This window comes from Petaurus breviceps, unplaced genomic scaffold (assembly GCF_028583685.1).
Source record: "Petaurus breviceps papuanus isolate PSGF00001 unplaced genomic scaffold, PetGlider_PUasm1.0 37, whole genome shotgun sequence".
NCBI lineage: Eukaryota > Metazoa > Chordata > Mammalia > Diprotodontia > Petauridae > Petaurus > Petaurus breviceps.
Window position 1 is genome coordinate 53776699 of NW_027186296.1, and position 23077 is coordinate 53799775.

Below are 23077 nucleotides of genomic sequence, written 5' to 3' on the forward strand. Positions count from 1 at the left end.
GCAGTTAAGTGCCACTGTTTTACAATTAAAAAGGGAATCATTTTAAATTTAAAAGCTCATAGCTAATTTTCTTCTTGGCACTTAATGGCATAATTCATTTTTGAAAAACCACACAGGGAGAACGTATACTTTATTTTTTCTGTCGGCAACATCGCAAGAGCCAGTTATACTGCTTTATTGTTGCATCATGGATGATTTATGGGCTGCCCTACTTGAGTTTTCTGAGTGGCATGGACAAGTCTGTCTGTCATCCACTACAAAATGGAGGATAGCAGGGAGGGAGAAAGAGGAAACAATACCCTTTGCTGGAACACCCTCTTCCCACCATTCAACTTTGAAATCATTCTGAGTGCCTTAGCAGGGACTTTCACACTGAGCTCGGCTGCTCTGACACTCTTTCATTTCCATTCATACTCTCTGTGCTTTCAGTTCCCTATCAGGAAGCCCCACACTTGACAGACAGGTGGGTCGGGGCAGTGTGTACCTGGCTCTAATTTCTAATTGGTTAACAGTGTGCTAGAAGTGGCATTCTACGCTACCTCATTGACACTGCCTAAAGCTTCAGAGTTGTGGCTCTAAAATACTGGATTTCAGAGTTCTCAATTATAGCACTAACAGTCAAATCAAGTTCCATATCCAGTCTATCCCTGGGGACAGAGACTTGATAGAGACCCACTTTTTGGTAAGTCTCATTTATGTCTGCTTACAGAATTTACATGATCTCTGGGGTGACTGACAGGGTCTGTCTGTCATTTATGCTTAGCGCTTTAAGCTGAAGAGCAGCCTATTAACCCCTTTGGTATTATGTGGGCCTTTCAAATTCCCTGGCCCTTCTGCATGCAGACAAAATGGATCATTTCCCTCTTAGTACCATAGCCAGTGCTATTTCTTTCTACATCAGTTTAATTCCAAGATTTAAGAGCCACAATTAACAGTCATCACCAAGAACTGACTATTTTACAGGACATCATTTTCAGAATTTCAGGCACTGGGAAACTGGGGCCAGGAATGAGGCATTGCCAGTCTTAGTTTTCATTCAAAATGTGTCATGTAAATGATTTTAGGTTTTGACAGCCCAGTTTTCTTTAGGTCTAATGTCAGGTAGCATGATGTATGCTGGGGAAAATGTGGGCTGTCCTTTTTTTTGCCTCTTATTTTTGTATCAGTTAATTGCTTCTCAAAATTCATTTTTTCCTGAGCCCTAATTTCCCAATAAATAATTCTGTATAAATACAGCACCCATAAATATTGTAACAGGAAGAATGCAGAAAGATATGGAAGGCTGAGGGAGGGCCAAGCTTTCCCTAGAATTTAATTAAATTTGCCAAGGAAGTTTGTCTTTTCTTCTTCATCTCTAAGTGAAAACAAACAAATGAACCAAATAGGAGAAAGCATTTATGGACATCAGTGTTCCTTGTAGTTACCTGACACTGACATCAGCCCACAAATAAATATTTCCTGTTTACAAAAGCAGATTGTTGTTGTTTAATTCTAAAAGCCCATGTACTTCTTGGATTAATATATATATTTCCCCTTAACCAGTCATTACAGTACAGTGGCAGAAATTACTCCTGTTACTGAGCTGCATGAGTGAGATAAAAGCATGTCATACATGGAAATATTCATGCTAATGCAACTTGAATCCCAGAGGATGCCATCACCCAACTGGTCATTTCTGTAATCCAAACCCCAAAGAGAATGTTGAGGCTGTAAGTGTCAGAGGATCAGGTTGTAACAAAATGTGCTGGTCTTACATGCCACTGTACAACACAATTAGCTGCTGACACCAGGTGTTGCCTTGTTTCTGCCACGTTACACTTCTCACATTTCATGTAATGGTGTTTGCAAAGTGTTCCCAGCTTTCAATTAGGCAGCCTTGCCTTCCCTCCCACCCCCTTCCATTCATCTGCTCACTCACATCTGACTCAAGTGGAGTGGTACCAGAGAGCTGGCAGCTGACAAACTCAACCTCTCTAAGTACGTGATTCAAACTCAGGGCTGAGAGTGCTTTGCTAAACTAGTCATTACATATAATTTATTTCATATGCTTTTGATGAAGCCAATCAGTGGTGTAGCTTTCCTTTTGTCTTTATATTTTCAAGTATATACCAGTGAAAGCTGCTAAAAAGAGGCTGTGGCAACTTCCTTTTTTTCTGTATCCATTTGACTATTGATTTGCCCACCTGCGATCTCAGGACTGTTAAGTGTCTGAGCACCAGCATTTCAGATTCTGTAACTCTCTGAAACAGACCCAAGCTATGGCAAAGGAGTGGTCATGCTCTATAAAATCAAAGGCTCTAGGTCCTCCCCATCTCTAGAATGAAAAAAATGAAAACTCCATTTTCTTCTTACATAATTATCCTTTTTTATATTTATGTGAAGTAGATCTCCTCTGGAGTGGGGATAAATACTTACTCCCATTAGAGATATGACATGCCTGCCTCGATTTCATTAGCTGCTAATTACTCATGGGTACCCAAAACACTTCCAGTCATCACAAATAAAGCATGCTGTGTAATTTAAATTTACACTGTGTCATATTACGCTGGGGTTAGGACATAGCCAAATGCATTTTGACATTACATTTGAAAATCTCTTTTCCTAATATCATTTCAGGATGATAACTAGGAAGCAGGTGCATGAAGACTCAAGGAGTGAAGCGGCCTGGTCCTGTGCCTACCTCTCTTAGGTGACTTGTATCATTCTGAGCAAATCATCTGTCTTCCTGAGAATTCTATTTCCTAGGCCTTTAAAGAAAAGGTATGGAATTCATGGGAGTGGAATTTGGGGGTGTTAGGCCTTCATAATATTTTTCCATGAGCCTATTATAAAACATATGTTTTGATTATTATTAAAGTTCATTCTAAACATAAATGAATCACAGAAAGATAATTCTGGAAGAAAACATGTCTGCAGGTCATGTCAGTTAATCATTCTGACTCTTATCATGCTTTACTCAACCAGGCAGATATTCTTCAAAATTCAAGAAGATGCAGAACTTCCCTTAGTGACACAGTTTCATTGCTAAATAAGGAGGTGGATGTGTTTGTGTACAGATGTGCTTTGCAATCATTTTTAATTAGTTCTTCCTTACAGTAACTCTGCAAAGCAGGTCAGAATTATTATTCATGCTTTGCCATTTAGGGTCAAATACCAGAATAATGGTTGAACTGAGTTTCTGTCATTTAGGCCCCATAAAGACCTCTCTATTATGCCTTTCACTTTTACATTTTATCTACATATTTATCAGATCTGTCAACAAAATAAAGAAAATTACTATAACAAATACAGCATAGCAAGGTTTTTTTTTTTAATTCAGTGTATGCCAACATAGGTGGTAGGAGAAATACAAAGTTTAGATAATACATTGCCCTTGTCCCTATGGAGCCCTGAGTTAAGTAAAAGGAAAAAACTCCAACATGTGGTTATTAAAATACACAAATTTACATGACAAGTTACATTAGAAAGGTTCAACACAAAGTCTTATGTGAAGCAAGAGAGAGGAAGGTCATTGCCAAGCAGAGGGAACAAAGATTATCTGCCTAGAGGAGGGATTATTTGAACTAGAATTAAAAATACAGATAGGAATACAACAAGTGAAGAGAGAGGGAGGGCATTATAGAGTGGGAAGAGAACAAGCATTTATTACGCACTTACTCTATGCTAGGCACTGGCAAATACTATAAAAATATCTCATGAACATAGGGCACAACATGAAAAATGGCAAGAAAAAATAAATATAGCATATTTACTAAACACCAAAATGTCACTTTAACTAGATTAGACCATAGAGGATATGGACTAAATCTGAAATGGTTTGTCCAAGATTTTAGAGAAATTTGAGTGTCAGGCAAAGGAATAGCACTTTTTAATCCATAGTTAATAGGGAGCCACTGAAGATTTTTGAGAAGAGGAATGATATTCCAATATTTATACATAAATATTAATCTAAGGACACTAGAAAGTCTATAATGGAAATAAAAGACCAAGACCCCTTAGTATTTTATTGCAACATAGTCTAGGCAGGTAATAATGAAAGTCTGCCCTTTACTACTGACAGTGAGAACAGGGTTGGGGAGAGGGAAAGTTTGAGTGATATTGTGGATGTGAAATCTGCAGGATTTGGCAGGTTATTGGCTATGAGAAGTGAAGGAAAGGGAAAAATCAATGATAACCTTAAAAAAGGTTTATGGTAAACTAGGTGAATGACAAATAGAAACTAGAAAGTCCGAAGGAGGAGAAGACTTTGGGGGAAGGATACTGACCTATGTTTGGGACAGGTTGAGTTTAATCTATCTAGGTATAGATGTCCTATAGACACTTCAATAATCTTGGTTTGCTTTTTTATGAGATTTTTTTTTTGATCTCATAGGAACCACTTACACTGTTAAGGAGCTGATGATGAGAGTAGGTAAATGGAAATTTGAAAGCCTCACAATGGAAAGAAATTAAATAGAGCTTTCCTTATGAGCAGGAAATAATCACTAACTCTCTCCATCTACAACCCTGTGAGATGTTTGGTTGGAGCTAAAATTCTTATTTTGGGATTAAGACCGGGGAGCTGCAAGTACCTAAGAAGGAAGGATTTGCGTTTTTAATGAAGATATACTTTTATGTGATAAAGAATTATGCCTAGAGGGATTTGGATTATGATCAGTATACTTTGAATTCTCTGGATTAGAAAGCTTCATGTGGCATTTTCTTAAGCTTACAAGGCATAGGTCTCATGCCTGCTCTTTACAAAAGCTGCTGCACTTGCTATGTCTATATCCGTTTTCTGAACTCCCAGTACACGCTCACAACCAGAGTCATGGGCAAAGTCAATCAATGAATCAATTAACAAGCATTTATTAAGTGCATGCTCTATGCCACACACATTTCTAGGTGCTGGGGATACAAAGAAACTTGCATTCTAAGTGGCAAATGCGTAGGTATATGGAGAATAAACACAAAGGAAATAAATCCAAAAAACATACAAAGCAGACAAACACAAAGTAGCCATTGAGAGAGGGCCCTGGCATTTTAGGGATGGGATAAGGAGAAGGGGGTGCTCACGCCCAAAGGAAGAGAGGAATTCTCTAAGGTGGAAGTGAGAAGGGAATGCATATCAAGAATGAGGGACAGTGAGTACAAAGGCAAGGAGGATAGGACACTGAAAAGGCAAGAAAATAAGATATAAAATGTCAGGTGAGAGGAACAGGAAAAAAGGGACCTATTATAGTTGAGGAATGTACAGTGAAGCTGGAAAGATAGGTTGGAGTCTACTTGTAAAGGAAAAGCTAAGTTACAAAAAGGAGATTCTATTTTATCATAGAGGTAAAGAAAAAGGAAAGAAAAACAAGCATTTATGTGGCCCCTGCTACATGCCAGACGCTGTATTAAGTTCTTAACACATATTAAATATTATCTTATTTGATCATCACAACAAAATTATGAGAAAGTTCTGTTATGTCCTAATTTTAGAGTTCAGGAAACTGAGGAAAATATATTTAAAGTAATTTGTCTAGGGTCACACAGGTAATAATTGTCCGAGGATGGATTTGAACTCAGGTCTTTCTGATTCTAGTGACAGTGCTCTGTATACTGTACTGCCAAGCTGCCTCTTTGAGTACCACTGAATGATTTTTTTGAGGGTGAATTTTCACTTAAAATCTTTTTAGTTGCTATATATGGAGAATAGCATGGATCAGAAAGACTTGAGGCAGGATGATAAATGAACAGGCGATTAGTTGCACTAATCTAGGTGAGCTGTTAGGAGGGCCTGTACAAAGGTGATGGCTGTGTGAATAGAGAGAAGGGTTAGATGTAAAAAAAAATATTGTGGAAGTAAACAAAGAAAGATTCATTGATGGATTGGATATGTGGGGTGAAGAAGATTGAGGAATTGAGTATGGAGGTGGTAACTACAATTGGAATAAGAACACTTGAAAGAAAGAGTGGATGTAGGGGGGATGGTAACAAGGTTCATTTTGGATATGTTGAGCTTAAACTGTCTCCCGTAAAATAAATTTCAAATATCTAGTCAGCAGTTGATGATGCAGAATTGTAGCTCAGGGGAGAAACTAGGTCAGGATATATAGCTACATAAGCTGTCTGCATAGAGATGATAATTTAAGCCATGGGAGATGATGAGGTCATCAAGAGGTAGTGTAGAGGGAGAAAAGAGCCCAGGACAGCCCTTTAAAGAACACTCACATGCAGGAGGTATGTTATGGATGATGACATAGTGAAGGAGATTGAGGAGGAGTAGAAAGGTAAAAGAGAATCAGGAGAAAGTCATGTCCTGAAAATCTAGAGAGGTGATTATTCAAGATGAAGGGTAGTCAACAGTGTTAAAGGATGCGGCCTGAGATAGGGGAATTAAGAGATTATTGTTCACTCTGGGGAGAACTGTTTCAAGTTAAGTGATGATGAGTTTGGAAGCCAGAATAGGAAACATTAAGGAGCAAGTGAGAGAAGCAGAAATAGAAGTAATAATCATAGGTTGCTTTTGCTATGAGTTTATCTGTAAAAAAGAGAAGAGATATAGGAAGATGACTTGAGGGAGTAGTAGAATCTACTGAATGGTGTCTAAGGATGGGGGAGACTTGGGCATACTTGAAGGAAGTTGGGAAGAAGAATAGATATAAAGAGATTAAAGATTAGGTAAGGAGTGTTTGAGGTGGCAATCTACTAAAGAAGATGAGAGGAAATAGGATCAATGGCATATGTAAGAGTTTTGTTTTTGGAAAAGTGAAAGATCACATAATTATCAGAACACAAAGGAAAGGAGAATAACATCATGTCTTTAGATGATACAAAGATGGCAGTGATAGCTAACAAAGTAGTTGTCAGAGTCAGGATCCAAAAGAATCTTGACATATCAGGCCATTGAAAAGAATAAGAAAATGTAATTTATTTGGGATAAAAGTCTTACATTTGAGTACAAAAAATCAGCTTCAGAATTACAAAATGAGGGAAACATGGATAGACAGCAGTTGTGAAAACTTACTCAAACATTTTAGTGGATATTAAACTCAATGAGAATTAGCAGTCTGATATGGAAGCTATATAATCTAATATGCTACTGGGCATGCCTTATGAAATCTGAGAGGTTATAGCCACATTGTCTTCTATGCTTATTATACCTCAACTGGAATATCATGTCCTGTTTGGGACATCACAGTTTAACAAGGACATTAATAATTTGGAGAATAGTAACCAGATGGTAAATGACCTTGAGTTCATAGTGTGTGAGGATAGGTTGAAGGACTGGAAATGTTTTGCCTAGAGAAAAGAAGACACAGGTAAGACATTATAACTGATTTCAAATATTTGAAGTGCTGTCATGGGGAGATAGGATTAAATTTGTTTTGTTTGTCTCCCCCCCTCCGAGGGAGAAATCACAATAATGTGTGGAAGTGGTGAAGAGCTGATTAAAATTTGAAGTCAGAAAACAAGCAGACAAATCAATAGCTTCCTAACAATTAGAACTGGCCAGAATTGGGATGGGTTGCCTCAAGAAGTGGCAGGTTCCCTATTTTTGAAGGGTTTCAAAGTGAGGCTAGATGTCACTTGATGGGTAGTTATTATGGAGGTCCTTTTTGTGTTTGGGTTACTGAGGTCCCTTCTAATTCGCAATGTCTGTTATTCTTTATTTCTGTGTATTTTGAGGTGAAGAGAAGGAAAGAAATGGGAGCTTACACTGAATGCCATCAATTTTCTCAGTGGAGTAAGAGGTTATATCCTCACCTGAGAGTAAGGAGCAAGGGGAGGTGTGGGAAACATGAAGAGATAAGAGAACAAGGAGAATAGCTTTTGTATATAATATGGAATCAATTAGTGAATAATAAAATGATTTTCTTGCTTCAGTGAGGAACCAATTGAAATAGGATAATATGTACTCATATCACAGTTGGGTGATTTCCACTAGTGTTCAGTAACATTGTGAGTAGGATCAGAGGAGACTGCAGAAGCTGAGCTGACAAGGGATGAGCCATTTTAGAACAGGGAATTTGAGAATAGATGGCAATTTTGAGCTCAATTAGTTAGATATATGACCAAGATTAGGAAGTAAAGTCAGAACACTGGTAATGGGCGATATACACTTGGGGATAGAGGTATTAGAGGTTGTGATAAGGGTTTAGAAAGATGAGGCATAGGCATAGAATACTATGGAGTTATGGTCAGATATTATAAAGTCAGCATTTCTAATTAGAGAAGTAGAGCATGCCAATAATACTGAACTTCAGGGTATGAACACCCTTGTGTGTGACTCAGGTAGAGTCAAAGAGGTCATAAGATTTAAGGACTTTGAGAGACTGGGAAGTTAGGGAAGCAAGGATGCCAAATTTAGAAGGTACTAACAGCATTCTGTTTCATTCAGCAACAAGGAAATAAGAGTTTTTAAGACAAAGTTTGTTCATTCCACACCCATCCCATTTGAGGGTATATTTTGTCCTGTTTTCTCTCTGTGGTACTTGTCCTGGGTTGGCAAAGTCCCTTTTTATGTTTTGCGCAGAAACACATCGCATATTAAGTATAGATTACTTCGGCATGAAATATGAAGTTCAAAATAGCATATCGCTGCTTAACTCTAGAGATGTGAGTTTTTCAGTCAGGATAGGTTCTCTGTTGATATTGAATGAAAAACCTGTGCTGACATAGGTCATGAATTTTTTCAAGAATTATTAATGAATAGGCATTATAGATAACAGATATTGACCTTCGATTACCACTAGGTTTCATAACTTTTGAATCTGCCATGCTTGCTTAGCATTTAAATCATTCTGATACATTCTCTTCTTTGCATTTTAAAACATGATTCTCTCCTGGTTTTCCTTTTGTCTTGTCGTTTCTTAGTTTCTCTTGCTGTCTCATCATTCATAATTATTGTGAGTTTAGTCCAAGTCTCTGTACTGGGTCCTCCCCTCTTCTTTCTCTTTTCATTAAATATTCAACAAATATTTATCAGTAGCCTACTATTTGTTGTGCATTATGCTAAGCACTAGCGATACACAAAGAGGCTTAAGCCAGGCCTGGCCCTCAAGGAGTTACAGTCTAATTAGAGAGACAACATGCAAACTAATATATAAAAAGCAAGATATATATATATACATATATGCATATATATGTATACATACACATATATTTAATAGGAAATAATTAGAAGAGAGGAAGCACTAGAATTAAGAGGGGTTAGGGAAAGCTTCCTATAGAAGGTGAGATTTTAGTTGGAATTTAAAGGAAGCCAGGGAGGCCAGTAGCCAAAGGCAAGGAGGGAGAGCATCGAAGGAGAGCAGAGGCTTGGGGGAGGGTTAGAGAAAATGTCTGGAGCTGAGAGATGGAATATCTTGACTGTGGTACAACAGTCATAGTCACTGGACTTAGACTTGACAGATAGGAGGGGGCTACATTATGAAGGGCTTTGAATGACAAACAGAGCATTTAAGTATTTGCAATAGGAATAGGAAACCACTAGAGTTTTTGAGGGTGTGTGTGTGTGTGTGTGTAGGGCAATATGATCAGACTTATGTTTTAGGAAAAGAAATTTAGTGACTGAGTGAAAATGGAATGGGGAGAGACTTGAGGCAGAAAGACTCACCATAAGGCTGCTGCAATAAATCAAGGTATGAGGCAACGAGGGGCCTGCAGTAGAGTAGTGGCAGTGTCAGAGAGAGAAGTGAACATATTTGAATGATTTTGTAAAGGTGAGATCGACAGCCCTTGGTGACAGATTGGATAAAGGAGTGAAAGATAATGAGGAATCTAGGATGATTCCTAAATTGTGAACCTGAGAGAGGGGGAGGATGGTATGGTCCTCTATAGTAACAGGAACATAGGAAGGGGGTGGCATGTTTAGGGGGAAAGATACTGAGTTCTTTTTGAGACATATTCAGTTTAAGATATCTACTGGACACTCAGCTTGGTATATCTAAAAGACAGTAGGAGATGTGAGATTGGAGGTCAACAGAGAGATTGGGGCAGGAAAATTAGATTTGAGAATCACTAGCATAAAGATGGCAATTAAATCCATGGGAGTTGAGGGGATCGCCAAGTGAAATAGTATAGAAGAAGAGAAGAGGACCCAGGGCAGAATAGTGAGGGACACCTGTGATTAGAGTGCATGATTTGGAGGAGTATCCAGCAAAGGAGAGAGAAGAGAAACATTCAGATAAGTATGAGAAAAATCAAGACAGAGAGCTGTCCCAAAAATCTATAGAGAAGAAAGTATTAAGGAGGAGAGAATGATAAACAATAAAAAAGACTGCAGAAAGGTCAAGGAAAGTGAGGATTGAGAAAAGGTCATTGGATTTGGCAACTAAGACCTTATTAGTAATTCTAGAGAGAATAGTTTTAGTGGAATTATAAAGCCAAACCATAAGAGGCTAAGAAGATTGTGAGAAGAGAGAAAATGGAAGAACCTATGTTAGACAATCTTTTTGAGGGGGGTTGGCTACAAAAGACAGAAAAGAAATAGGGCAATAGAAGGGATGCAAGAATCAAGATAGGGAATTTAAGGGTAGGGAGACATGGACATATTTATAGTCAATAGGAAATGAGCCATTAAAGAGTGAGAAATTAAAAATAAGTGAAAGAGTGGAGGTGACAGAGGGAACAATCTGTTGGAGGAGACTGGATGGAATGTGATCACTTGAATGAGTAGAAGGGTTAACCTTGGTAAGGAGTAAGGACAGTTCATAAAGTAATAGAAGGATGAAGGAGAAAAGGGCAGAAGGCATATGAGTGATAGCAGATAAGGAAGAGGAGAGGAGAGGGAGTTCACAGTGAATGGCTTCAATCCCCCATAATTTATGAGGAGGCACTGAGAGAGTTGTGGGAGTAAGAGCTATGGGAAGCTTGATGAGAGATGAAAAGTTTTAGAAGAGTTGATGTGAAGAATGGGAGAATGAATTGATATGGGAGGATTTGCTATCAGCAGTGAAGATCAAGTTAAAGTTATCTAACTAGTTTGTAATGGACATAGTCAAAGAAATTGAGTGATTTTCTCAACCTTTGCTCAGCAGCACAACTGTATTATAAAGGTGATGAATGGTGGGAGTGATCCAAGGTTGAGGACTGGCTGAGAGTAATTGGAAATATAATAAAGGGTTTAGGGAGTTAAAGGAAGAGGACAGAATAGAATTGAATTGGTTTACAAGGGAGTCAAAGTGTAAAGAGAAGGAGAGAGTGGTTAGTGCAGAGGAGATACTCTAGGAGTGAATTGAGAAGTCAAAGGATTGGAGGTTATAGTGGGGATGAAGAGTAGGGCTAAGTAAGGGAAGGCAGAGGAAAAGCTGAAATAGATTATAGCCAGTAGATCATTGTTGGGGAACATAATTGCAAAATTCTTGAATTGGTACTTTTTGTAGAAGATGGTACTTTTGTAGAAGATGGCAAGACCAATGGTATGAACATCTTTGTGTGTGGCTAAGATAGAGGTGAAGGGGTAGCTCATAGAAATTTAATCATCAACTCTTTGCAGATGATGCCAATATTTTTATTTCCTGCTCCAATTGCCTCCTGACTCCATCTGCCTGTTGGAAATTTTAAACTGGACATATCATCAACATCAGAAATGAACTTGTCTGAAATAAAATTTCCCCAAAACAACTATTGCATAAATATCTCATTCCTTTCAATGGCATCAAAGTCTTTCTATTTTCCCAAGTTCATAACCTCAACATTGCCCTTTATTTCTCATTCTCTGTCATTCTATATATCTAATAAGTCACGAAATCCAATCTTCATTATTCACAAGTTTCTACCTTAGTTTAGGCCCTGATAATCTCTTGATGTGACTATTGCAATGTCCTCTGAATTGCTCCATATCTCTCAAGACTCTCCATTCTAACCCTATAGCTGGCAGATCTAATTTTGCCTCAATCCTGTAGGATAAAGTCCATTGGCTCCCTAATGTCTCAAAGATAAGGCACAAACTCCTCTATGGAGTTAGTTTCTAAACCTTCACGACTTGGACCCAAACTATTTTTCCATCTTCATTGTATTCCCCCTCCTTCACTCTGCTCTCCAACTAGCTTGGCCTTATCTCTGTTCCTTTAAACCATCTTCCATCTTCTTGCCTTTGCAGTGTCTGTCCTCCATGCCTGGAATGTATTCCCTTCTTTGCCTCTACCTCAAAGAATTTTTCACTTTCTTTAAGACTCTGCTTAAGTACCTACCACCTTAAATAAAACCTTTACTGAACCTCCCAAAAGTTCATCCCCACTATGCCTAATACCTCTGATTTAACTATTTAATATTTGTTTTTATTTGATTTCTATATATGTATTTGTTGTTTCTTCTTTTATAGAATGTAAGCTCCTTGAGAGTATAAGCTGTTTAATATTTTGTAACAAATGTGCCTAGTACATAGTAAATCTTAATTAATGTTTATTAATCAATTGATTGGGGAATTCATTAACTGCATGACTTTTATCCATCATACCTCTTAAGTCAGCTTGCTTAACTAAAATAACAATAAAAATAATAATCATACAAAATGTCATTTCCATAGGACTTTTTGACTCGCAAAATACATAACTTTATTCTATTGTTAACAACACTACTGTGGCCTACATAATGCACTTAATTATTATTATTGTTATTATTTTCTCCACTGTATAAATGAGGCGCCTGAGGCTCAAAGAGGTTAGAGGGGTAGGAAAAGTCAGAGCCAGGACTGGGGTGTTTGTCTTCTGACCTCACATTCAGCATGTTTTCCATCATGTGTTAAGTGAAAGTGGTATCCAATATCCTTCCAACACTAAGGTCTTAGGATTTCAAATAAACATTTATTAAGCACCTACAATGTGCCAGGACACTGTGTTAAGTACTGGGGATATAAGGAATAAAAATACATACACATCTCTCTCTCTCTCTCTCTCTCTCTCTCTCTCTCTCTCTCTCTCTCTGTCTGTCCCTCTGTCTCAGCTCTGTCTGTCTGTCCCTCTGTCTCTCTCTCTGTCTGTCTATCTCTCCTCAAAAGAACAGCTTGATATTTGAGCTCAACATTCTGCTGTCAGTTTCCTCCTCCTTTGCAATGCCTCCCCTCTAAACCCTCTCCATTTTGATTGAAAAGAAGTCATATGCTCTCATTTAAATAGCCAGAGTCTAGGAGCCTTATTTTTCAATCACTTTCTTTTTCAGGGGTTCAAAAAGCCTTCCAAACTTATCTTAAGTCTGATGCACAGGCTTCATATTTTAAACTCATATACTATGTCTCAGCAAAGGAGTCTCATCAACCATCCACTTGCAAATTCATTGACATTCTGTAGCACTCCAGTCATTGGGAGAGTTCTGAATAGATAACACACTGGTGACACTGATTTTCAGCTCAGCACTCTAGTACTGCATTTAATGCCTCATTTAGTGGGGCTCATTGGGAAAATGTCCCTCTTGCGCACCTCTCATTCTTGTACCATTTCCTTTGCCTAGTGATGATTGACACTTGTTATAACCTATTCAAGTTGCAGAATAGTATACTTTATTTTCTGGTGGTATTGAGAAATTTGGTACCCCAGAGAGACTTCAGTTCTTAACTGAAAATTCTCTCCTTTAGTATATAAATTAGACTAGATGTTTACCAACGTCCCACCTTATTTGTCTTGTGTCTTCAAGCCCTAGCTCTTGCCCATCTTCATCTTTGTTATTCTTCCTTCCTCCTGGATTTCTCTTACTCAGACACCTTAAGGAAATCAATGCAATATTCTAATTTCTTTTATACCCCAATATGCCTGTAATAAGCATACATATCTTGAATATATTCCCCAAAATTCTGGAGCCCCTTCTATCTGTCTGTCTATCTATCTATCTATCTATCTATCTATCTATCTATCTATCTATCTATCTATCTATCTAAATACTGTTCTTTTATGACTCCAAAGACACTAATTTTTGCCTCTCTACTGGGCTTTTGTGGCCTTCTGTTAAAACTCCTTGGATTTTTTTTTCTTTTTCAAAGGGAGGATTTATATCATTTGTGATGCCATTTCGTCACTATGTCTAGGGATAATCAATATAATTTTAGCACAGCCCCTTCTTTGGTTAACACACAAAAAGGACCACTCTGGAGTATAACAAGACTTGTTTTTAACTCTATCCCATTTACAAATAGGGAGGTACCTAAGTCATGTCCAAGAGAGCTATAATGAGGACAATGGAAATTACTTTCAATAAGCCTTAATGAGTATATTAACAACTTTTTTATGGAGTAGGGCAAAGATAGTGACTTTTCTCCTGTAGTATTATATTCAGTTTTCCAAGGTAATGTATTCTTACCTATAGGTCCACATACTTTGCTTCCTAGAATATCATATTCCACATTTTCAGCTTCTTTATATTGGTGGGTACCAAAGCATGTGTGATCCTTTCTGTGACTCCCTGATACTCATATTCTTTCTGACTTCTTGTAGTAGTTTTATCTAGAGGCTTTGGTTTTGGTTATGATCTTCCTGGAGTTTTCATTTTAAGGTTTCTTTCAGGAAGGACTGGTGCCTTTTTTGTGGTTTTGCCAACAGGATTAATTCTAGTGGATTTTATAGATCTGTCTGGAGGAATTTGTGGAGAGAAGCTCACCTCCTGCTTCCAACCCCTATATCATCTTGGCTCCAACCACTACTGGTGACTTTCTCTTTCTAGTCCTAATTCTATACCTAAGTACCTTTTACACAATTTAAGGTTTTTACTGCTAGAAGCTATGGGGAACAGAAGGGATTTAAAAGGAACAAAAGGAAGAAAGCCCTAAATCTCAAATGCTAATTTAGGTACTCAATGAAATGAAAATAGAACTATGTTTGATACTTCTTAGATGCTGTCCTTCAGTGAAATCTTTACCTCTTTCCTAAGTAGATGCTAAAGCTTTAAGAACTCTCAGGTCTCTCTAGAACCTTTTTTTTAAAGTCTGATATCTAGGCGGTAAAGGCACTTGGTTGAGGATATCACTTCTATTTATGACCCACTGGTAGTCTTTCTTGGGGTTTTAAGCTATCCTACAGGGATATTGAAGTTATCTTTTTCTTTGCTATCAGAGGTCTCCATGGTTCTAAGTCATTGGAAAGCCTCCTCTTGTCCTTGGCAATTTGGATGAAGTAATTTCCCTAATTGGCCCTAGGGAATTGTTTTGCAAAGGCTATTAATATCTCATTTACAAAATAACTTGAGTGAACTTTCCTTTTTCTTACCCTTCTCTTTTCTCTTCTTCCCTCCCCCCCCCTTTTTGGGAGGGCAATTGGGGTTAAGTGACTTGCCCAGGGTCACACGGATTTGAGGCCGGATTTGAACTCAGGTTCTCCTGACTCCAGGGCCAGTGCTCTATTCACTGTGCCACCTAGCCACCCCTCTTCTTTCTTTTATAAATTTCCCTTCCCTTCTCTTTCTCCCCTCTCCTTTCCTCCTCCCTTAAAGATCTTTTCCTCTCTTTTTGTTGTTCCTCCTTCTTCCAAACCTTCAAACAGGAATTTAGTGGTCTAGGAAAATTCTATTGTGGGAATTTCCTCTACCATTACAGATTAAAAATAACTCTAAAACAGGTAATCTTAGAGGTTAGATCTCAATAATGAGAGATTAAGTATCTTGTCCAGGGTCACTTAATCAGTTGACAAAGGTAGAATTTAAACCTAGGTCTTCCTGAGTCTAAATTAAGTCTCAGTGCCTTTAATTTGTTCTTTACACCATAGTGATGCTCTGATATATTTCTCCATCATCCATAATCTGGTTTTTTTTAACAAAGAAAACTATGAAGTAATAGCAACCTACAGTCACTGGCAATATAACACATGAAACATTCTCTACCTGCAGTCTTCCTCCTCCATGTGTAGAGCACTTTTTCTTTGTAAATTCATGGGTTATACAAGTCCTAAACTGTCATGGTATTTGTTGAAAAAGAAAAATATATCCTATTCATGAAAATTTTTTAAAAGTGTATATATAGATGTGTTTATAGTGTGATATAGATTATAAATGACTAAAGCTCTTAGTCCATTTGAAGTTGAATAATCTCACTTCTACATTTGACTTCTTTGGACCTTCAGCTTCCCATATAGAAGTTGAGGGAATTGATATATATTCTGAGACTCTCTACCTCTGAAATTCTGTGAGTATAGGAATCTGTGACGCAATCCTGCATGATTCAGTACCTATGGACATTTGCCATGGTAACAGTTGCAACTGGTAGTTAAAACACTCATTTTAAATGAATTAATGATATGGTACTTAATGCTTTTTGAAGATTTAGAATTGTGGAACAGTAGTATAAACATAAATGGAGCAAATATTTGCATGTTTCTCAGGTATAACAAAGGCATACTTAATCTGATATACACAAAAAGACTTTTTTTTAGAACTTCATTAACAAATGAGTAGAAGTCAATAGAGGAAATGGGCCTTGTTAACTGACTTCATGGATACCAATCAGCATCTCATTTGCCTTAGACTATCAACTTGGTAACACTATTTATGCAATATAGAATAATCAGTGACATTAGCGTGCTACTGCATTGCACACATAGGAATGATTAATCTATTTTTCATTCAACATAAAGACACATACTTTTTATTCTGCTCAGAGGGATTTCCAAATACAAAGGAGATACTCTAAAAAGAGCTCATTGCAAAGGATAAACAGAGATTGACAGAACAAGGGTGAGTTATGCCAGGTGGGCTTTTACATAGATGGGCTCAGGGAGCCAGATAGACAAAGCTTTTTATACTGTACTAAAAGGAGATATGGCCACAGAGGACTCCCTGGTAATCATCTATGAAGTCTTCATAGCTGAGATGCAGAAAGAGAACTACAATCTTTCTGCTCCAAAAGAACAGGACCTTATGTATGCCTGCTTAAGGAGCATCTCTATTAGCATAATAGGATGAGTATGTATTTATTAAGTGTACACAGGTGCAGGATGAGAAGTAAGTGGTATGAAGCAAAGCACCAATTTTTGTGTGCTGGGAAATTCCAGTCCTGAGGCATGAGGGATACAATTAATAAGAGGCACAAAGCTAACAGCACTGAAACCAGAAGCTTTGTGGAATTGCTGAGTGCTTGAGGATGTCTAGGTCTGGCCTTGTACTAATTAACATAAGATGTCTGAGGCACAAAGAACGAAATTCAGGAAGAGATAAAGGAGGGGGGGAAGGAAAGTGGATGAGAGAAGAGCAAGACAAGGCTCAGGGAGGATGATCTTCAATATGGAGCATAGCCGACATACTATCGATATGCATCTAAGCATTTTTTCACTGTAGGATATAAACACATGCAATAGCAGAATAGAAGACAATGTTATACATATTTCTAGGCATGATAATTATTTGTGCTATCAGTTTTTTTTGGGAGAAACAATTGCTTTTCAGTTATGGTAGGATGATAGGGATTTGTGGTGAGAGAACTAGAAATGAGCATCCTTATATTTAAACAAAATGCTACTTATTTTAATATCAGAACACTAAGTCAGTCAATTATCGATACCTAAAACAATCTTTTTGTGTTAATCTGATTTTTTCTTAGTACCTGGTTCTTTTTCTTGCCTTTTATGGAAGACACCACTTTGTATCAGCTGAACATGGTCCATACAATGCAAGACATATTAGGACATAAAAATTAGTGTGTCATTTCTGCTAAGAATAGTGAATAAAAACACTATCTGAAAATGCTGATGCATTTCTGGACCTGGTGAGGCTATAGGGTACCTCACTACTACATTTTTTTTTTCCTAATGGTGCATTGTAAGATGAAGAGGTTGTTTTTTCCAGCACTAGATCTATGAAGCTATGGTATGACTTATTTTTAAACCAGAAGAAAGAATAAAAATATCGAAAACTCCACATATGGGTTAATATTGAAACAACACAATTTTGGTTTATTCAAATAAGTTATTGATAATAAAAATGCTTATACCTTTTTCCCTTCCTCTTCAATGAGTGGAAGTTAATGAACCTCAAAAAACTGACAACTAAGGGATTCACAGAACTGACTGATAGCCAAGATGAACTCTGAGGTCCCTTCCAACTCTGATTTTTTGTGATTCTCTTACTCACTGTATCATGAGATTATAGGATTTAGAAATGGATTTTCAACATGATCTCCTCATTTTATAGTTAAGGAATCAGGCCCAGAGAGGTTATGAGACTTACCCTAAATCATACTGAATCAAAGAGGAGTAAAGGCAAGAATCTGTATGTCTGTATGTTGCTTTGCTAAAGGTTTTTAGGGAAAGTGAAACTATAGAATTATTTTTCTTTTGCACGCAAAGAGTAGATTAAATCTTCTATTTAAGCTCATCCCTATGCATGTTTCTGTTCTAAGGCTAGAGATAACAAATGCCAATTGCATAAATAAGGAAAAAGAAGTTGAACTCAGTTTGAAGTTGAACTCAGGTTTGGAGTATGAAAGGATATAATTTTTTTGTTTGTATTTAATGGCATTTTTTCCAATTACATGAAAATATAGTTTTCAACATTCATTTTTGCAAGATTTGGAGTTCCAAAATTTTCTCTTTTCTTCTCTTCACTCCCCCCTCCCCTATAAGTTATATATGTACAGTCACGTTAAACCTATTTCCACATCAGTCATGTTGTAAAAGAAGAATCAGAACAAAAGGGAAAAAAAAAACATGAAAAAGAAAAATCCCCCAAACAAATAAAAAAGTGAAAATAGTATGCTTTGATTGGCATTCAGATTTCACAGTTCTTTCTCTGGATGTGGATAGCATTTTCCATCATAAATCTTTTGGAATTTTCTTGGATCATTATATTTCTGAGAAGAGCTAAGTCAATCATAGTTGATCATCACACAATTTTGCTGTTACTATGTACAATGTTCTCCTGGTTCTGTTCACTTTACTCAGCAAAGGCTGCCGTTTTTAGAAACATTTTCACTTCTGTTGAATTCAACCACACTAAATTAAAACATTTTAAATTATTCTTTAGAGTCTTAAAGAATCTTTTCCCTCTCATTTATGATCTTTTTCATAGTTAAATAAGGAGCTTTGTTTTCCTTAGCATAAGGATCTATTGCAGCCCATCAGCCAAATGACTTATCAAGGTTCCCACAGCAACTAATTGTCAAATTTGAGATCTCAGTCCAGGTCTTCCTTATCTTATATTCAAGTCCTTAATTGTCTCCTCTTTGTCAGACTGCTTCTAATCTTCCTCATTGCAAAATATTTAATTCATTAAATGTTTGGGCACCATGGAGTTAAAGCTTTATTTTTATATTAAATCATATATATGTAATAGATATTTAGAAGTAGAAAGAAAAATGAAAATTTGTTGGAATTGAATACATGTAATTAAGTAAAAATTGGATCTCTTTTTCCAGAGGGGAGCAAAACATAATGTCATAGAAAGAACCCTGAAGGTAGGAGACTTTGTTTATAATCCTAACCATGCCAGTAAGTGACCAATTGACCTCGGACAAGTCATTTAATATGGCATCTGCAAAATTAAAGAATTGAGCTAAGTAAATCTTCAGGTCTTTTAGCTCTAGCATTGTCTTCATATCATTGCTTTGCACACATAGTAGTAGGCATTGAATAAATGCTTGTTGGAATGAATTTTATCATTCTATCTGAAATAGTAGAGTGATGCATACTTTCCCCTCTCTCTGCCCCCATTTCCCAGGTCTCTGAGGAGAAGGATGAATCTGATTTTGTGTACCTTTCTAGAAGCAGAGGCTATGTGTTCTTGTTCTTGCTCCCATGGTGAGAACACCCACAGCCCACTCCTTCTTTAATTGGCATGCATACAGAGATGTACCCAGATTTTTTTTTCTCTCAAAAAATCAAAAGACTAGCTTTGCATAATGGAAATGAGAACTGCATTACACCACATTTATTTTTAATTATTCAAGATTCTGAGAAATGCAAAGTATAAATGAGGGAAGAATAAGGCCTTTAATTGAATTCAACATCTATTTCAATAGAATTAAAAAAAACACACAAAAACAAGCAGCCCAATACAGAGTAGTGATTTTTGCATTCTGCTGGCATAACCCACCTCCATTTACATTAGACTTTTCAGTGAATGATATCCACAGAGTGCTGGCATCTTTAGCCTGTCAGAAGGGAAGAAATAATCTTCAGTGATGGCTACATGAATCACTAACCTCTCCTGCATCTAGGCTATAGCAATAACAACAGCGAATACTGAGGTATTAAAATAATATAATTATTAAAATTAATTAACAAATACTTTTTAAAAGACCTTAACCTGGCATTTCTGATGGCCCCATCTATACCACACAGTTCTTGACTACTGCTTTCACTAATTCCACTTTCCTTTGGCTTTCAATATGGAATCTGAAAACTCTGGCTGTGATATTTGATGGTGAGAGCTTAATTCCTAGAAATTTCAATTCACCCAGTTCAGCTGCTTTACAGAAAAGGCACAGCTTGACTTTATTATCCTGAGGAAGATTAGAAAAAGGGAAGGTGAAATCCTAAGAATAATCAAATAGCATTTCCTTTTCTGAGGAAACACTGCAATGTCTGGGAAAGGGTCTGGCCCAAATTCTCATTGGTCTGGAAGCTTTCCTTCTGTTACACTCTGTACAAGAAAGTGGGAATTCACACTTAGTTCTGAAGAGGAAAAAATGTCCCCACCTCCCTCTGAGGACTTCAGAAGAGATGTTGTAGATGTTTTCCCCTGCCTTTATTTTATCAGTTGTTCAGACAATGATTTGGCTTTTTACCCTTCAGTGAGCAGAAATATAGGCTTCTTTCTCTGAAGAGGTCCACTATGAGGTGTACAAAGTTTCAAGGAAAATGGAGTGATTGTCATGGGTGAGGGGATGTCTAGCAGAAAGGCAGGCTTCTCACCATCATTGGACCTCCAGGATGTTGCACTAAAAAGAAGGTCTCTCATGGCAGTTAGACAAAACCTCTATTTCATTGTCAGCCAAGAGTAACAATCAATAGACAGGTAATTACTACTACTCCTATCTGACATAGTTAAAAAGGGACAGGGCATTTCTAAACTAGTCTCTTTATCCTTCTTTACATATTTAATAGAACTCTTTAGACTGATCCATGCAAACAAAATGAAAGTAGCCAATCGAAAGGGACCCTCTTGTGCCAGCAATTCCCAGACTGTCAAGTGATCAGTGAAGATTGGACAGGTCCTGATGAAATAAATGTTGGCTGCTGACTCTTCCAATTTTGCAACACTCCTCTGTGTCACTGGAGCAGCCTTGTCCAAGATTGAGATATTTGCAAACTGTCATCTTTCATACATAGCTGCCTTGAGTGACACTTGCTCCCCCTGCCCCCAACACTTCCCTCTGAAATGTACCTAGCTGGCTCTGAACCTGCAGAAATTCATTGCTTGTGATAGGTGATTAGCAAAGAGATGATTTTCTGCTCTTTTTAACATTCACCCCCCTATCCCCTTGTTTTTTCCCCTCCTCCAAGACCTTCCTTGAAATCCCTTCCCTACCTTGCTCTCCCCTCCCCTTCCTCTGAAAGGCCTGAGTGACAGGTCTAAAAGGCAAAAGGCAGATCAGAGAAGCAAATCTGCCAGAGTTGTAAGTGATGACCCTCCAAAAACACCTCATTTATCTTGACAAATTACACACTGGGTTAGGAACTGGTGGGAAAAAGGTTTGTTTTTTTTTTTTAATTGATTTAGTATCTTTTTAGCACAAAAAGGAAAGAATTGAAGAGGGAATCTCAGAGCAGAGAACATGCTCAGAGGAATTGATGCTACATGTTGAAATGCCCTTGAGCTAAAATGACAGAGCCAAACATCAGTTTTACCAGCAAAGTTAGCTACTGCACTTAGCGATGCCCTTACCTGCCCTTAGCAATCTGGGGGTGGATGTGAGATTCATTGAATTACAGCCAAGATACATACCATGAAAATGAACACATGATTAATATAAGTATTAATACTTCAGGAATACTGAAGAAAAATCCAACTTAATTCCTCCCCTGAAATACCATTTTATTAAAGGAAATGATCTCATCAAAGAGAAATATATAGAGATTATAGGATAATGATAAAAAATTAGGATGTTCTTAATAATATTTCCCTTGTATCCTTCATTTGAGAAAGTCCTAAAACAACATTTGTCACATACTATTTCTGATATCCACCACTGGGTAGATTTCTCTAGGCATGAAAAATCAGATAGTACAATTCAGATTATCAGTGCCACTGCTGGATCTTATCATTTTCAGCAGAACTTACCTTCCTAGTTTTGTAGCACACCATACATTAACCATGATCCTGGGCTAACACAGGTAACCATGGATTTACTAACTACTACAGTGACACAAAGGAAGGAAAACAAACAAGCCCTACAGGTACTACAGCGGCAGCATATCTGCCATTCTCGATCATCTCACTCCTAGACACATTGCACTGACTATAATCACACATTTTATCATCATTGGTTTGATTCAAGAAAGGTCAGGACTTTTCTTCTAATTTTGTTCTTTGACATTTGGTAGAGCTGTAATCTCACTGATGTAGGCTGTTGTGGTTTAGTCATTTTTCAGTTGTGTCTGATTCTTGATAACCCCATTTGGGGTTTTCTTGGCAAAGATACTGGAATGACTTGCTATTGCCTTCTCTAGCTCATTTTACAGATGAAGAAACAGGTAAATAGGGTTAAATGACTTGCCCAGGGCCACACAGATAGTAAGTATCTGAGGTTGGATTTGACCTCAGGAAGATGATTCTTCCTGACTGTAGGCCCAGCACCCTATTTACTGTACCACATAGCACCTGAGGTAGATATTGCAAAGTATTATTTTCCCTGTTTTATAAATGAGGATTATTAAAGGTTAATGTTCTTCATTAAATCTCTACAGCTGATGTGCCCTGACCATTTTACTGCTGGATGCCTTCCTCAATATCCCTTAACATTGTGTGGATACCAATGGAGCAAATCCATTTGTAAACCATGTTCTAATTTGGCACTGAAATTGAATTTCACTCTAGTAAGTCTGTGGTTTGACTATATTGGCAACCAATTTGGACAAAATACTCCCACACTGGTAACCAATTATTTTCTGTCTGTTCCAACGTGGAAAATTTTTCCCATGGGGGTGGGTAATATGACTCTCTCTCTCTCTCTCTCTCTCTCTCTCTCTCTCTCTCT

The 23077-nt window shown here is 37.5% G+C and overlaps 1 long non-coding RNA gene across 2 annotated transcripts in view; it reads left to right on the plus strand.

Annotated features, from left to right (window-relative positions):
• Positions 1-406: 406 nt before the first annotated feature.
• LOC138168560 (uncharacterized) overlaps positions 407-23077 on the plus strand; it is a 38627-nt gene continuing 15956 nt past the window's right edge. The window contains exons 1-2 of one of the 2 annotated variants that reach the window (XR_011170134.1): positions 407-682; positions 2617-2760. This is a non-coding gene — a long non-coding RNA (uncharacterized lncRNA). Of the gene's footprint in view, positions 683-1898; positions 1978-2616; positions 2761-23077 lie in introns of those variants that run through there. The other variant, XR_011170133.1, reaches the window with a different exon arrangement.